The 17,001-nt window shown below is 39.8% G+C and overlaps 1 long non-coding RNA gene across 1 annotated transcript; it reads left to right on the top strand.

Annotated features, from left to right (window-relative positions):
- Positions 1-2,200: 2,200 nt before the first annotated feature.
- On the top strand, positions 2,201-8,065 carry LOC122974033. The gene is made up of 4 exons (XR_006400222.1): positions 2,201-2,274; positions 4,158-4,226; positions 5,162-5,277; positions 7,723-8,065. It is a non-coding gene; the product is annotated as an uncharacterized LOC122974033 (long non-coding RNA).
- Positions 8,066-17,001: the final 8,936 nt, after the last annotated feature.

Raw genomic sequence — 17,001 nt, 5'->3', positions numbered from 1 at the left:
TCTGCAGAGCTTTTTAGCCCCTTATAGCTCATAGTCTTAGTTTTAAGCCACATTTACTGTGTGGTTCAAACCTTTTCAAGCAGCAGCAGGCAGCTGTTTTCAGCAAACAAGCTCAAACAAACCAACTGTTCACTACCTGCCTGCAGCATCAAAACAGCAGTCAGACAAAGTCTCAGGAGTTGGTGGAGAACTACAGAAGCACATTGCACAACCTGAATGATCCCAAGGACTTCAGATGCCTGTGCAATGTTGACATACTAATTCTACCATCCACATTATTCAGTGACATTAATATCTCACATTGTTTCCAACCAAGGAGGAAAATAAAAGTAAATAAAATCAAGTATAGTGTCATCAAATCAAATCTTTAAATCAAGTTTATTTATAAAGCACATTTAAAAACAACCAGAGTTGACCAAAGTGCTGCACAATAAAATAACAAAAGTAAATGAAAACAACATAACAAGGTAGCAGCAACAAAAAGGAGTAGAGATGACATAAAATTACTATCCCATATACATACAAAAATAAACAAATCATATTAAAACATAAAGCTTTAAGGACACTCAAAGGCCCGAGAGAACATGTGGGCTTTAAGTTTAGCCTTAAAAGTCTCTACAGAAGGGGAACACTTAATTTCAAAAGGTAAACTGGTCGCCATTACCCCTTAGTCTCGATCGAGGGACAGCCAGGAGCAGCCCGTCTGAGGATCTGAGAGATCTGGGGTTGGAGAGGGGGCAGATGAGCTCAGAGAAGTACTGTGGCACCAGGCCATGTAAAGCTTCAAAAACAAATAAAAGGACCTTAAACTCAGTCCTATACTTGACTGGTAGCCAATGCAGAGACACCAGTACAGATGTGATGCTGTCTCTCTTCACAGTACCAGTTAGTAGCCTTGCAGCAGCATTCTGCACCAGCTGTAAGCCAGACAAGGATGATTGGCTAGTACCCAAATAAAGAGCATTGCAGCAATCCAGTCAAGAGGAAATCAAAGAATTTGTGACAGTCTTCAAGTCATGAAATGAGAGGAATGGTTTAAGTTTGGTGATGTATCTTAGCCGGAAAAAACAACCTTTGACAACAGAGTTGATTTGTTTGTCAAATTTTACAGCTGGATTGAAAATGACACCAAGATTTCTGGCTTGAGTTTGAAGGTTAAGGACCAAGGGCCCTAAGTGATTGGCTATACCCCCAGTAGAGTTGGAGGGACCAAATAAAACCACTTCTGCCTTACTATCATTTAACTGAAGACAGTTTTGTGCCATCCAATTTTTTACATCCTGGACGCAGTCAAGGAGGGACCTTACTGTGTTATTATTGTTATTGCCAGAATCTAATGGGGGGTATAGCTGAGTGTCATCTGCATAGCAATGTTAGATTGAAGATAAAGCCTAAAGGGAGCATGTATAAGGTGAATAAAATGGGCCCAAAATGGAGCCTTGAGGTTGTCCACAGGTGATGGGAGCAGAGGAGTAGGAGAGGTTTCCAGTTTTGACAGAAAATGATGGAAGTGAAATAACAGATCGGATGTTATTAATTTTACTGATGAAAAAGGGCACAGGGCCAGTAGCAGCAGGGTTTAGGATTGAGTTAATTGTGTCAGTCTTGGTGTCATGAGTTAGTTATTGTCATGCCTCTGACTTCTCAAACAGCAATGATTGATAACCACCTTAACCTTGTCTCATAATTACAAGATACGGATATTTTCTCATAACTATCAGATCTTTTCATAATTTAAAATTGGCCTCCAATTTTTTCTTTCTTTGGTGAATGCAACGCGCCTTCATGGAGACTAAATTAGAGCTAAAATGAGAGTGAATATTGGACTCCAAATGAATGCTAATGTTGCTGCATTTCTGCTGGTTGCATAAGTAGGTAACTGTTTCCATGTAGAACGTTAGCCATTACAACTTAATGAGGAGAGGACATGGTGGTAGCTGTTTACTGTTAGTGAGTATTGAGGTTTTTCTGTCATTTAACTTCCTAAATCAAACTGCGGAATGTCTCTCTTGTCTTCTTCCTTCTTTCTAATATTTGAAAAATATGTTCAAATAAGGGCATGGTGTCTCTCTGTCTTCTTCCTTCTTTCTAATATTTGAAAAATATGTTCAAATAAGGGCATGGTGCCACTCTGAGTGTTTGGCCACGGTCAACCTCTCCTGTATAAAAAAGCCCCTTCCTCTTTATTGTGTTCACTGCAGCACCGTCCCTCCTAACACTGAGAAGAAAACAGAGCGAACAGCTTCCATCAGACATCTTTCTCCAGCAAAGGAGGTAAAAAATTTTCACTTTACTGTATTTATCTTAACTCCAAAGTGGATGGTAGCAACAAGCTCAAGTGCAAATTAGAACTCAAATTATGCAACTTTAATTGAGTCTAACGTCTCCTGACACCTTGCAAAAATTTCAAATGATTTTTTAAGAAAAATGTATCAAGTCACATTAAACGGTATGGAAGTCCAGACTGGCCATGGTTGCTATTATTTTTAAAAATCCTGTCATCTGGAGATCTTGATGTTATCCATAAACACCGTGGGTACCCAACAGGGCTCTATGAGGAGGTGACAGCATGACAAGGAAGCAGTCAATGAGAGTATGAGTGTGTGTAACATACTATATTTAATGGCGGAGAAATGGGTTATGCTGTGGGAATGGTTTGAGATGTTTATATGGTTTGGATATATTGGCACATTCTGACATTTTTGGACTCTGGGTTTGAAGTCATTGTAATTGTTGTGATCCAAACTGACAACAGCTGCCATCCTTCACAAAGGAGCAAACTACAAACTCCAAAGACAGATAAATCTACTTTAGCACCTTATCATGTTAACATTTTTAATTTATTTTTCAAATTTTTAATAATAACTGGCTTTGGAGTAAGTGTGCGGGCGTCACTCTCTTTCTATTGGTGCTGACCTTTAACAGCCCTACAACTACGTGAAGTACGCATAATTACAGCCCTTCTATCGTGTTAGCATGTCAAACATTATACACTGAAAGCAGCATGCTGAAAGGTTAACTGTAAGCGTTTTAATGTGCTGATACCATAATGTGACAACCTCAGCTGAGCATTAAGTGCAGCTGATCTTTAAAGGACGGGTTCACAGTTTTTCAAGTGTGTCTTAAAGAAAAACAGTCTGGAGCCAAAATGAACATTAAACCTGTTTTTCTTGCTGTAATCATTCTTCCTGTTCATACTGACCATTAGAAGATCCCTTCATAATGCACTTACAATGTAAGTGATGGAGGACAAAATCCACAGTCCTCCTTCTGTGCAAAAATGTATTCAAAAATTTATCTGAAGCTAATATGAAGCTTCAGTGTCCAAATGAGTCAAATCAAGTAGATATCTTTCAACGTTACAGTCTTTTTAGTGCCAAAGTCCCTCTTTTTGTTACTATACTTCCACCTGCAGCTCAACAGGGAAACACTGTCCGAGGAAACACAAAGAGGGAATTTGATGTTAAAAAGACTGTAAATGTGTCAGATATCCACTTGATATGACTAACTCAGACTGCTGAAGCCTCATATAAGCTTCACATCAACTTTTAAATGACTGTGTGGACACACTGTGGATTTTGGCCTCCATCACTTCCATTGAAAGCACATTTGAAGGATCTTTTAATATCCAGTATGAACAGGAGGAATGATTACAGCGAGGAAAACCTCTTTCACTGTTCATATGGACACCTGACTGCTGTTTTAAAACAGACTTGAAAAATTGTGAAGATGTCCTTTAAGTGCAGTCAATTAGATTAGCTGATTATGGCCTTTCCTCTGTCAACACCCTCAGGCCAAACTTTACATTTTTGCCCCACCAGTGGTTGGAGGCTGTCATCCTGCACAGAAGGTGATGTATGTTCCCATGCAGTGCATTAAAAACAGCCTCTAAGGATCTCAGGCTCCGAGGATACACATTACATCTCCAGAAACCTACAAAGAGAGGGGTGTTGTGGGTTATCATGTCAGTCTAACTTCAAAACTCCCTTCACTGATAGCATCCTATCGTCTCTTGTTCTTAATCTTCAGTTTTGAATAAATTCAAGAGCAAGAATTTGAATGTTCAAATAATGGAATAGTACCACTCTAAAGGGTTTGACCATAGTCCTTCTCTTCTCTTTAAAAGTGTCTGTTCTCTCTGTCTGTATTCACTGCAGCAACACTTTACCTTCAAACACAGAAGAAGTGGACGACTTTAGAGCATCCGTCAGACATCAATCTCAAAGGTAAAAGACAAACGCTGGAGGATAACAGATTGGATTTTAGTATAAAAATGACAATGTGTGTGTATATAGCATGAAACAGTAGTAAGCAAGGTGAGAATGTAAATGTTTGTGTTCTGGTTTTAAGGGCAGTTCATTAACCAAGACCACTCCTTCTAGAATATGGATTTAATGGTTTATCGGGAGTGTGATGGAAGGCAGGGTGAAAAGGAGGAAGGATAGTTAGAGGGATGGTTGGATGGGGGAAGGGAGAGGGTCGGGGGTGTGAGGATGCGGGGGTGAGGGTCGAAGTCGTGGGATGCGGGATGAGGGGGTAGGGGTCGAGGGGATGAGGGTCGAGGGATGGGGAGAAAGAAGAGCAGGTGGGAAAGAGGGGAAGGAGGGAGTGGATAGGAGAGTGATAGATGAAAGGAGGAGAGGCGTCGACGTCGGGGAGGTAAGTGGGAACAGGGGGTTGAGACTCATGGTGGGGGTGCTGTCTCGATGATCCGGCATCTGTACGAGGCCCCCTGTTCCTGTGTTCGAGCGGAGAAGAGAGGAAAGTTAGCGGAGGGGTCGGGTGGGAGGGACTTGCAAGCTGAGACAAAGGAGGAGCGGATATGGTGTGTTTAAATACCCTGTGGTGCAGAAATGGGTTGTGTACAAGGCGTGGTCTTTGGTTCCTGAACTTTGTTTATAAGTCTATAAACTTCATGATGTGACACAGGGCAACGACAGGTTTCCCACCCCACTGCTTCCCAACTTGTATGACAGTATGTTTAGAAAATGCTGCAGCTGTTTTTCTCCCTGTTGAAAGAGAGAAGAGAGAACAAGGGCTAATTTTAGGGGAATTTAAATGTGACTTTAGATGCTGTTATCATGTGAGCCTGAGATGCATGAAGTGGCTAAATGGGATCTTAGTAATGATAATGTGCTCTATTATTAATGTTTGTTTGCAGATGGCCAACCTGTGGTGGATCACTGTGACACTGACCTTCTTTCTGTCTGCTGGATGTTTGGCTGAGGTGAACAACACTAAGCTGGCTACTCTTATAGACAAGATAAGGGCACTCAAGTGAGTCAACATCCTTTTAAGCTTCATAAAAATGTTTCTGATATTATTATGTCGTGCAATCGTGGAAGAAGAACTCAGATCCATTATTTGAGTACAAGTATTAATACACAATGTTAAAAAATACAACTTAAGTAAAAGTACAGAAGTATTATCAGTTAAGTTTACTTAAAGTATTAAAAGTAAAAGTAATTATTTAGCAGAAAATCTGCCCCATGACATATATATACTAAATATTATGAAAACATTATACTGTTGCATCAATGTGTAAGCAGCACTATAATATATATATATTTCCTGCATAGAAATCCTACAAAACTATTAGCAACAAAATGTAGTTGAAGTATTGCAGTAAAAGTACATAAGTATTATGAGCTTGATGTAGTTAAAGTATTGCAGTAAAAGTACATAAGTATTATGAGCTTGATGTAGTTAAAGTATTGCAGTAAAAGTAGTGGTTTGGTCCCTCTGACTGATATATTATTATATATGACATCATTAGATTATTAATAGTGAAGCATCAGTGTTAGAGCAGCATGTTACTGTTGTAGCTGCTGGAGGTGGAGCTAGTTTACACTACTTTATATACAGTTAGCTAGTTTAGTCCAGTGGTTCCCTACCTAGGGGTCGGGCCCCTCCAAAGGGTCAGCAGATAAATCTGAGGGGTGGTGAGATGATTAATGGGAGAGGAAAGAAGAAAAAACAAAGTTCTGATACACAAATCTGTTTTCAGTTTTTGGACTTTTTCTCTAATCTTTGATTTTTGCTGAAATATTGGATCATTTGAACATTTATTGAAATGAAAGCATGTGAGAAGTTTAGAGGGAAAAATCACTATTTGGTGAAGCTGTTAACAACTCATAGACATGTGAAATGTGACCCCGACTACACACTGCTTTTTGTAAGACGTCAAAAGCCAAAAAGGTTGGAAACCACTAGTTTCATCTTTAACAATGTGTTGTATTTTAAAAGTTTAGCATGTGTGTTTTTAATGTATAATTATAATTTGAAAAGTAAAGATAAATGTGGTCCAGCAAAAAGTACAATAACAATAATGGAAATACTCAAGTAAAGTACAAGTACCTCATAATTGTACTTAAGCACAGTACTTGAATAAATGTACTTAGTTACTTTCCACCATAGATATTGTGTCTATTTGAAGTGTCTGTGATCTGGACTTAAAACCTTTGTTAACATGATATGAACAGCAAATGTAAGTTCCTTGATGCTGTTCTATTATTTGGGCATCAGAACATATTTAGCTCTGCACACAAGTATTAAAACAACAAAGGTCCCTGGCTTGAATCGAACCAGGGACGTTGCAGTTATGAGGAATAGGTTTTAACTGTTAGGCCATCAGGATGCCCCTCTACTCAACATTTTCTGTTGTTGTGTTGGTTTTTTTTGACAGGGAAGGCATAAACGTTATGTACAGTGTGGCTGTAAGCACGCCCAAGGACACATATAAAATAAAGGAAGAGTATCAACCCCAAATTTCCCAAATAAATGATATTAATAATGGTAAAATGTACAACAATAAGAGACTAGTTGTCGCCATAAACATGAACAAAATGTAAAACAAAAGTGGCTTCTTTTGGAGGAACTTGAAAAAAATCAACTCGAGGGTGGTCATTTGTTGGTCATCTTCTCTTATGCCTCTCCATGTGATCAAAATTGTGCAAAGCTAGGGGGTGATCATAGTATCCTTGACAAGATTGACAACATCATTAAAACGAACAAATGGACAAATTATGCATTTGTGTTTGAAAAAGTATTCCTGCCTGGTGGAAAATATGATGAAACAATTCCCACAAAAACAGAAAAAGCCCTCAAGAATATTGGAGATTCTATTGGTGGTCTTGCAAACATATTTTGCTGTTATGACCCAAAAGCGAACACTGGTTTTAAGTGTTTTAGCTGCTCCAGCGGTGGAGAGGTTACAGAAGATTGTGTTAAATATGATGCATAAACTTGTCCCAGCCACAGCAGGGGTTGAGGTAGAGGTGTCAGAGGGTAGAAAAGTTCTGGGGACCAAAGTGATTCAGATCAAATGGATTCATTAGAACCTGAACACCCTCACCCTCAAGATTATCTGCACTATGCAAAGCTGCTCTTCAGCATTTTCATTACTTTCATTTTTACTGGTAAACCTGACTCAGTTTAGAGATAATTTCCTGTAATTGGTTTGAATTATTCAGAAATTATCAGATTTTCATATTTACATTTTTCTATCCAACAATCCATCAATTTTAAAAATAAATTCAAAAACAGTTCCTAAATCTTAATTATACATTGATCTGATGGATGAAAAATAACATTTTAGAAAACTGAATTCAATTCTTCAATTTCTATTGATTACACAGATCACAAATGTATTTTTATTATTTATTTATTTTCTTATTTTTAATCTTACTTAACATTTTCTGTTGTGTTGTTTTTTTTTGACAGGATACACGAAGGCAGAATCTACAGTGTGGCTGTAAGCATCCACACTACTAAGGAGGAAAATGCTGAATATAAAATAGAGGAAACATTTCTGCCCAGCCCAGACGACATAAACAAAATTAATGGTGGTCAAGTGTACAGTAATAACAGACTAGTTGCTGCAATACCACATGGTGGACAACATGCAGAGCAGCGTGTTTTGGAAGAACTTAAAAAAAAACTTAACAAAAATCAATTTTATGGTGGTGATTTGTTGGTCATCTTCTCTTCTGCCTCTCCATGTGATGAACATTGTGTAAACCAAGATAAGGGCTATAATATCCTTAAAAAGATTGACGACATCAAGGAAAAGAACAAATGGAAGAATTATGCATTTGTGTTTGAAAATGTATTCTGGCCTGGTAAAAAAAAAGTAGAGTCGAACAAGATTGATGAAAGTAAATTAAAAGAAGCCCTCAAGAAAATTGGGGACTCTATTGGGGGTCTTTGGAACGTATTTCGCTGTTATGACCCAAAAGCGAGCGCTGGTTTTAAGTGTATTAGGTGCATCAACAAAAAAAAGGTTAACAAGAAATGCGTTGATTACAATGCATAAACTTGTCCCAGCCACAGCAGGGGTTGAGGTAGAGGTGTCAGAGGGTAGAAAAGTTCTGGGGACCAAAGTGATTCAGATCAAATGGATTCATTAGAACCTGAACACCCTCGCCCTCAAGATTATCTGCACTATGCAAAGCTGCTCTTCAGCATTTTCATTACTTTCATTTTTACTGGTAAACCTGACTCAGTTTAGAGATAATTTCCTGTAATTGGTTTGAATTATTCAGAAATTATCAGATTTTCATATTTACATTTTTCTATCCAACAATCCATCAATTTAAAAAATAAATTCAAAAACAGTTCCTAAATCTTAATTATACATTGATCTGATGGATGAAAAATAACATTTGGAAATTTGAACTCAGTTTTCCAATTTTCTATTTATAGGTGTTACACAGATCACTAATGTATTTTTACAATTATAATTTATTCCATTAAATTAAAAAATAAATAATATTAAATTAGAGATTTGGTGCTGGGTGAGTAGATGTGTTGACTCAACTCTAATTAAAAAGCCAGACTGAAAAGAATAAATAAATGTTTGGCTGGTTTGATATGTGGTTGTTTAATCTACAGATTTGTATCTTGGTATGTTTGTCTTGAATCCTAAATTACAGTTCACCCAACCACTCACAGAGGATGTGACCTCTGACCCCGGCAGTGTTTGTACCTTCTCTTACCATTGAGAGAGTCATTGAATTGAACCCCTCATGTCACTTTGAGCTGATAGGAAACTATCACTGAAGGTTATTGATCATTTTCATGTAGTTTATAGTAACATTCTGTATTTACTTTAGTAAAGTGAAATAAGGAAAAAGGAGGTTTCATGTACTCATGTCATTGTACTCCATCATTCTGTGAAGCATTTCTGATTAAAGCTTGGCTCAGCATCATTCTGGTCTGTCTTTTTTTATATCATCTGGGAACTCCTGAACAACAGTACTGTTATCTGTTAAAAAGTGTTGAATCTGTGAGCCAACAGTTCACTCTGTTTTATATTTCATTATTTAACAGCCTGCCCTTCATTAACAGCATCTGTCTGCAGTGAAATGTGACAGTGGTGCCTATTTTCACTTTACCATTTGGCATTTTAAATTTCATCTTTTCCATTTGGCATTCAACATTTGGCTTTTCAAGCTGTATGTCAATGAGGAGGAGTGGCCCAAAGGCTGGAGGGCAGGGTTTGAAACAGCCGGGGTGCAGAAGCTCTTTATGGACAGCAGGTGGAGCTGACTGCTGCAGAGCACAGTGAGGATAGAAGAAGAAGCACACTGTGCTCTAACATCCACATTGGCTGCTAGCAGTGGCAAAGCCAGAGCTAGCCTCACTGCTGAGACAGATGCTGGAAGATGAACAGACTTTACATGACTGTACAGTAACAGTAGCTACACATTTGTTGTGCTTTATGTTATTTGCTTCTTCTTTGGCAGATCTGCTGCTGAAATTACAAAGATATAACGGCTCATCAGGCTGCTGACTTACAGCCACAGGTTTTTATTAATTATTATCACATTAATTCAGTTATGATTATGTAGAGTTAGTCATTTATTCTGCTGTCTTTGGAAGAATCGTTTAATTCTCTGAGGCAGCAAAATAACTTGTATTTGTATTTGAATAAAAAGATGTTAAAATAGGTTTTTCCTGAATAAACGTTTGTAGCAACAGAAGTTTATCATATCAGATCTTGAAGTCTCCCACATAAGGGTCCAACATCACTAACCACCCGACCTCTTCACCACCTGACACACAGATCTGCAGCTGTTTGTACATCAGAACACAGAATATTTTCAATTTCATCTTTACCATTTAAGCTTTCAGTTTGAGCATTTAAATTTGAGCTTTTGCATGTTAAATTTCTTTTCAAATTATAATTTTACATTTTGAATTAGCTTTTTCTTCTTAAGTTTAATTATGGCCTGATTATTCCTAGTAGTGTAGTAAAATATCATCTTTTGATTTTTGTATCGTTTAATTTTCTATTTGGTCTTTTAATTTTAATTATGACCAAAAATATCCTCCATAGCATGTTGCTTCAGGTATGAAATAAAATCCAGGACGTGCAGTTTGAGTATAAGATCTATGAACTTGAAGGCTTATCAGGGGTTTATAATACTCAGAGACAGGATTTTACAACTCTGGAAAGTTATAACAGCGGGAACAATTTTATGTTTCATGGCAACAGACGTGAGATTAATAGCAGAAATACTTATAATAAAGTAATATAATAAAGTAATCTACCAGTCACGGTAGTTGAGAATGATTCAACTCTTTTGCTGAATGACCTTCTCACCAGAATGAATAAGCAGGCTGCGTTTTTTCACGCAGAGCTAATGTTGGTCTGAACGTGGCCTGCAGGGAGTGGACCGATGGGGATGAGGAGCTCAGAAGATTAAACAGGGTTTGGTCAGGGTTCCACTTTCTCTAAAAAGTCAACAGTTCACAGTTTTTATACATATAGCGCAGCGTTTCCCCCTATCAAACAAATCTTCTAGGATTTATTTCAGCAGCAGTGATGTTGTGTATGCACAGAGCCCACGATGCCGGGACCTGTATTTTCACTCACTGGCAGTGAAATAACTTAAAATTACCTTAGAATTGTTCCAGATAGGTTTATTCATGTTCATCGAGTCATTTTCATGTTCATTTACAGAAGCTTTTGACACCTGAAGGACTCTGGAGGCCCAGATAGCTGTAGTTGTAATAAACGTCAAAGAATGAAATTTCTAATCACAGTTGGAGGGTTTGGGGGTCCTCCCCAAGAACATTTGATGTTATTTGACTGAAAACTATATTTTCACATCATTTTGGACCTTACAATATTTATTAAAAAAAACAACAATACTGGTTGTAGTTTTTCACAGTACAATCAGACATAAGCAAGAAGTAATACTGAAGTAATCCTACAGGATTAGTTATTAGGGATGTGCAGAGATCCCAGTATTTGTATCTGTATTTGTTGAGGCAGCAAAATTATTTGTATCTGAATTTCAGCTTCTGTCCTCCCCAGCTCTGCCTTCTTTCCTTCATATTCTTCTTTCAGAGGAACAAACTCATGTGTCTTGTGGTTTAAAACAGAGCAGAGTATGCAGACACATGTCTGGTCAGTCTTACAGAACAGCTCCAGAGGTTTATCGTGCTTCAAGTGGAAAGAGGCTTAAAAATCCTGTTTTTGTTTTTGAGACACTTTTAATTTTAGAAAATTAAAGTGTTACAATAAGTACATGTACATAAGTACAATAAGTTCATGAATAAACTACCTTACAAAGGAGGTCCCCACATTGGGTCTTGAGCTGGAGTCTCCCAGATCATAGACGACTGCACTGATTACTGAGCTTTACTCATCAGCTTTAAAACTTTTTTTTTTTGTCAAATCAAACGTTCAATTTATTTCCAGTTGGACATTAAAATATTGTTATTATATGTATAAAATTATGTAAAACAAAAGCCTGTTTGTGTGGCACCTTGTGTCAGAAAACGGGACTCAACAAGCCAACTGGATTTGTTCTGTTTAGATTCGGATCTGACTCCACTAGTAACGGAGACACTGTTAAATACATCTAGCTGCTAACACCTTCAGTCACTTCCTTATGACTGTATCTTTCAGTCAGGAGATGTTGTCAGGTGGCATCCAACTTTCCTCAGGTGTTTCGACTCTGAACCACAACATCCTCCAGTTGATGAGTCGGCAGTCACTGCCCATCTTCTCCTGGCTTCCAGCTCAACTCTTCCTGCCTGTTCCAGAGCCAACAAGGGGCTCTTTTCCCAACCTGAAAGCAGCTGTCTTCCTCTCCCTTCCCTCTATTCCCAGAGCTGTGAACATCTTCCACACTGGCTGTGGCTCAGGAGGTAGAGCGGGTCGTCCACTAATCAGAAGATCGGTGGTTCGATTCACGGCTCCTCCAGTCTGTGTGTCAAAGTGTCCTTGGGCAAGATACTGAACCCCAAATTATATGAATGTGTGTGAATGACTAGTACTGTAAAAGCACTTTGAGTTGTCAGAAGACTAAAAAGGCATTATAAAAGAACAGTCAATTTATATAGACTGTGCCAGATACCCCCTGCAGATTAATTATAATGTTTATTATTTAATTACTTAATTATATTGTTGTATTGTATGTATTTTATTATGAACAGTTGTATAGCACTAATAAAGATTTATTAAAAAAAAGGAAAAAAAGAAAAAAACCACCAATCATACAACATTCTATTGATGATGTCACAAAGGACAGGATGTGACATCATCACTGTCAGATAAAAGGATCATAGAACATGACATCACACAAACATTCATATGGAACATTAACTTGTTGCTTCATGTCAGCTTCTCAGAAACACATTTGTGTCAGGATCGACCACACACACACAGAATTAAACTAACCAAACGCTAAGAGGGACGAGAGAAGATCACTACTCTGTGAGACACGTACAGCAAGTTAGAGAACCAAAGTTCAGGATAGAGATGGCAACCGAGTGCAACATGCATAAAACAATTAGCGAGCTCTCCAAACTGCTCCAAACTGAAAAAGACTTACGAGCCATGGAGCAGCTGAAGGCCACTGAGAGGGAGAAGGTGCTTCGTGCAGAGATGGAGAAGATGAGAGAAACAATAACCAACCAGGAGACCATTAAGTACAAGGCCCTGGAGAGGGAAAGGGACATTTTGCTTACAGAGGTAGAGCACCTTAAAAGGAGAGATTCGGCCTTCATTCATATCAAGGATAAGTACAATGCTGAGAAGGCAGAAAAAGAGTCCATCAGAGAGCAAATGGATGATCTGCAAAAACAACTTGAACACCTTAAATTGCAGCTTCATGAGGAAAAGGATCTGCATGTTGAGAGGCAGCAGAGGGACTCTGAGAGGGAAAAGGCCCTCCGCAAACAAATCTGTGAACTCAAAGAGCAGATCCGCACAGAGCACAATGGGTGTGCAGATTCATTTGTGCCAAAACTCAAAGCCTTAGAGAGGGAAAACGCAGCCTTGGTAAGTCAGGTAGAACATCTTAAAATGAGCTGCAAAGATATGAATTTGACTTTAAAAGATTTGTCTGAAAAGGAGAAGTTGTTGTGACGCAGCATGAGGACGGCGCTCAGGAGCCTGATTCATTGGTAGAAAAAGAACATTATGTCTGCAGCCAGGAGGAGCTCTCTGAGGGGGACAACGTTCCCAACAAAGATACATGTGACTTGGAAGATAAGCTCCAGTCCGAGGGTTCAGAGTATGTGGGTATGCTTGAGTCAAAACTCAAGGCTTTGGAGAGTCATAACAAGGTCTTGAGCAATGAGGTAGAGCAGCATAAAATGAGTTTTGAACATATGACTGAAAAGTACATGGCAGAGAAGACTGAAAAAGAGGCCCTCCAAATTAATATTCAGGAGCTTAACACCAAGCTCCAAAGAGAAATGGATTTTTGTACACAGCAGCAGAGAGCCTCTGAGAGGGAGAAAGTCCTCTGCCAAGAAATAGATAACCTGCGAGAGACGCTCCAAAAAGAGCGTGAGGATGACAGTAAACTCCAAGCCTGGGAGAAGGAGAGAAAGGCTTACACTCAAGAGATAGCAGACTTAAAATTATGTTACGAAGGAAAAACCTTGAGATTCAATGAAATGCTTGAGAAGTTAAAGGCAGAAAAAGACCATAAAGAGGCCATTAAGCAGCAGGATTTATGCACCCAGGAGAAACTGAAGGCCTCTGAGAGGGAGAACGTGTTTTCCCTGAAACTGGAGGAGTTGAAGGAAAAAATCTCCTGCTATGAGAAAGCAGCTCACCCAGAGCTCACAGCCACATCCGAGTTAAGGGAAGAGAATGGTGACAGCCTCCAGGGTGAAGGTTCTGGGGACGAGAAAAAGACCAAAAAGCGTAAAGGATGGAAGAAATTTGTTTATTATGCCAAGCCGTGGCATTGGGGTAAAAAATAGAGCATAAGACTTTTCTACTTAGGGAATAATTTTACATTTTGGGACTTAGACTTATTTGCTTTCGGCCGAAAAAATTAGATGAGCAGATTGATAACACCCTTATAATTAATGGACAACCAGCTTAACTCATTAATTTACACATATATTATTTGCTTAATCTGAACTGTATGTGCCGTGTAGTGACCACTTTGCCTATCAAAAAAAAGGGTTAGGGTTAGGGATGAGCAGGGGGAGGGATGAGGTAGGGGGATGAAGGGATTAGGGGATGAAGGGATGAGGGTAGGGATGAGCAGAGGGAGGGATTAGGTAGGAGGATGAAGGGATTAGGGGATGAAGGGATGAGGGTAGGGATGAGCATAGGGAGGGATTAGGTAGGAGGATGAAGGGATGAGGGTAGGGATGAGCAGAGGGAGGGATGAGGTAGGAGGATGAAGGGATGAAGGGAAGGGATGAACGGAGGGAGGGATGAGGGTAGGGATGAGCAGAGGGAGGGATTAGGTAGGGGGATGAAGGGATGAGGGGAAGGGATGAACGGAGGGAGGGATGAGGGTAGGGATGAGCAGAGGGAGGGATGAGGTAGGGGGATGAAGGGATGAGGGGATGAAGGGATGAGGGGATGAAGGGATGAGGGTAGGGATGAGCAGAGGGAGGGATTAGGTAGGAGGATGAAGGGATGAGGGGATGAAGGGATGAGGGTAGGGATGAGCAGAGGGAGGGATTAGGTAGGAGGATGAAGGGATGAGGGTAGGGATGAGCAGAGGGAGGGATTAGGTAGGAGGATGAAGGGATGAGGGTAGGGATGAGCAGAGGGAGGGATGAGGTAGGAGGATGAAGGGATGAGGGGATGAAGGGATGAGGGTAGGGATGAGCAGAGGGAGGGATGAGGTAGGAGGATGAAGGGATGAGGGGATGAAGGGATGAGGGTATGGATGAACAGAGGGAGGGATGAGGTAGGAGGATGAAGGGATGAGGGTAGGGATGAGCAGAGGGAGGGATTAGGTAGGAGGATGAAGGGATGAGGGGATGAAGGATGAGGGTATGGATGAACGGAGGGAGGGATGAGGTAGGAGGATGAAGGGATGAGGGTATGGATGAACGGAGGGAGGGATGAGGTAGGAGGATGAAGGGATGAGGGTAGGGATGAGCAGAGGGAGGGATTAGGTAGGAGGATGAAGGGATGAGGGTAGGGATGAGCAGAGGGAGGGATTAGGTAGGAGGATGAAGGGATGAGGGTAGGAAGGGATGAGGGTAGGGATGAGCAGAGGGAGGGATGAGGTAGGAGGATGAAGGGATGAGGGGATGAAGGGATGAGGGTAGGGATGAGCAGAGGGAGGGATGAGGTAGGAGGATGAAGGGATGAAGGGATGGGAAAGGGAGGGTGGGTCGAGAAATCTCAGACAAACAAGGTAGGATGGGTAACAAGACGGACAGTAGACAATAACTGAAGAGCTAATTTTTCACCCTGCACTATTTCCACTGAACGGGTCCTCTACTCATACACAGCAAGCTAGCCAACATTACAGCCAATATTTACATACAAGACACAAGCGCTCACTTCTCAATCTCACACCAAAATGTGAGTTAACATCTTAATTAACACATTAGTTGAACAGATTGACTGGATGAGTGTTTTTAGTTCAGATATTTTAGGATGATGTAGGCCACCACTAACACTGCTTACCTTATGAAGTAGTGAAAGTAAACACTAAAAAAACATGGCATCCCACACACAATAAATTTTTGAGCTACAGTGTCCTGTAAGGGACAAACAGTGATAATTGCTAAATTCTCAGGGGAATAGACAGGGCAACAGTGACACCCAGTGGCTCATTTAGGCTACTGCCTCATTATATTCTGCCTAATTGACAGCGGCCCTTCTCTCACAAGTGGCGGGAGGTTTACCAAACAAAACATTAACAAAAATGGCTCTTACACACTGGACTGTTTCTTAGCTGAGAGTAGTTGCCTGCACAGAATGAATTTCAGAACTACGGTGTCCTGTCGCTTATTCAGGCTACTGCCTTACATCTACCCCTTCTTTAATTCGGCATCCCAGCCATCAGACCAAACAAAATAAAACAAAGACCACCCATTAAACACAGATAATTAGAACAGTTAAAATAAACAAGTGATGAATGAATGAATGAGTCAGTGTGGATTATATGGGGATTATATTAACTTCACAGTTTATAACGCCCTCGTTTAATCTCCTTTATATTGCTGATAATAGTGACAGCCTACAGTCTCTGCGTTGTGTTGTGATGATGATGATGGTGGTGGACTAACGGTTGACAGTAATGTTAGTTGACTCCAACGAAGACACACAGACGGTCCGATGTCGATTCAATGATGACTGTTTATTGCTTTACAAACACTTCGGGATCTGGGGGATACAAGCCCGGTCTCAGTAAAACTATTTCATATAAATAAAATCATAATCAAAGGAAACTTACTGTACAAATGAATGATTTCTGTGGTGAAGCTTACTAACCGTTAAATAACAAATTACAAGGCCAACAGTCGAACCTTGACCAGGATCAAAGACCAACTGTATCACAAATTACACAAAGACACTGTTGATAAGAGATGATTCAGTTCAAACAGATAATCACTCTGATTGTCAATATAGTTATAATTAGTAATAAAGTCTCTCTCAGATCAGCTATACATTAATATTTACAGGTTTCAATTTAACAGTCACACACTCACCTGAGGGATACAAGTCCGGTCTGACTTGTTCCCCGGTGATGCTTTATAGCTGCATCGTTA

This window comes from Thunnus albacares, chromosome 3 (assembly GCF_914725855.1).
Source record: "Thunnus albacares chromosome 3, fThuAlb1.1, whole genome shotgun sequence".
Classification (NCBI taxonomy): Eukaryota; Metazoa; Chordata; class Actinopteri; order Scombriformes; family Scombridae; genus Thunnus; species Thunnus albacares.
Note: the sequence above shows the minus strand (reverse complement) of the source record. Positions and strands in the feature narration are given on the sequence as shown.